We start from the raw sequence: 796 nt of genomic DNA on the forward strand, positions 1-796 counted from the left end.
TGACTGGATTGTCTCCGTCCTTTTTGATTGGTCAAAGTAATTACTTTGGTTTTGGTTTTACGACGCTCGGTTGAAACTCGATCTAATATGTCTGAGTAGTTTATGAGCTATCGATGTATTTAATCATTTGGTTTTGAAATTTATTGTTATTATTATTATTTTTTGGTTGGTGCACATGTTCATCACCTTTTGTGTACAGAAAGTGCTTATGTTGCGCAACATTACTGAGGTGCTGTACTTGTTCCACTAAAATATTCCAAGTTCCTTATCATAGCTAGCCATTTTAAGATTTATATTATTTAAATAAAACATGGCTTCGAGATGAAATGCTCCCATACAGGTCCCCCTTTGCCCCAGAGACTCACCTCTTTCTTTGTTACCATAACAACGAGTTTAAGATTGTATAGGATAATGACCTCTTCCACTGGAGATCTTGACCCCCCTGGAGAGAATTATCGGATGAGGACTTCTTGTGGGAGGGTATAGGAAAATTATCTCTTTCAATAGGGAGTTTCGCCCCTTGGAGAGGGTTGGGGGAATATGAACCCCTGGCCCCCGGATAGGATAAGGACCTCTCTAGTTGGAGAAGGTTGTGGGGATTATGTCCCACCTGCCAGAGAGGTTTGGGACCTTCTGGCTCTTTTTATTGTTAGTCCCAAACCCCTCTTTGTCCCACAAATGCGTTTGTTGAGTTTGTTTTTTCGTGGGTTGCGGGTTGAGCGCATTAAAGCCACCTGAAAAATTCAGGTGGCTTCCACGGGATTCGAACCCATGACCTCTGCAGTGCCGGTGCAAT

General features: G+C 42.3%; 1 non-coding gene across 1 annotated transcript in view; it reads right to left on the reverse strand.

Moving 5' to 3' along the window:
- Positions 1–748: 748 nt before the first annotated feature.
- The window catches only part of Trnaa-ggc (transfer RNA alanine (anticodon GGC)), a 75-nt gene continuing 27 nt past the window's right edge, over positions 749–796 (reverse strand). The window contains exon 1 of the tRNA in view: positions 749–796. This exon is cut by the window's right edge and continues 27 nt beyond it. This is a non-coding gene — a tRNA (tRNA-Ala).

This window comes from Montipora capricornis, unplaced genomic scaffold (assembly GCF_036669925.1).
Source record: "Montipora capricornis isolate CH-2021 unplaced genomic scaffold, ASM3666992v2 scaffold_414, whole genome shotgun sequence".
Taxonomy (NCBI): Eukaryota; Metazoa; Cnidaria; class Anthozoa; order Scleractinia; family Acroporidae; genus Montipora; species Montipora capricornis.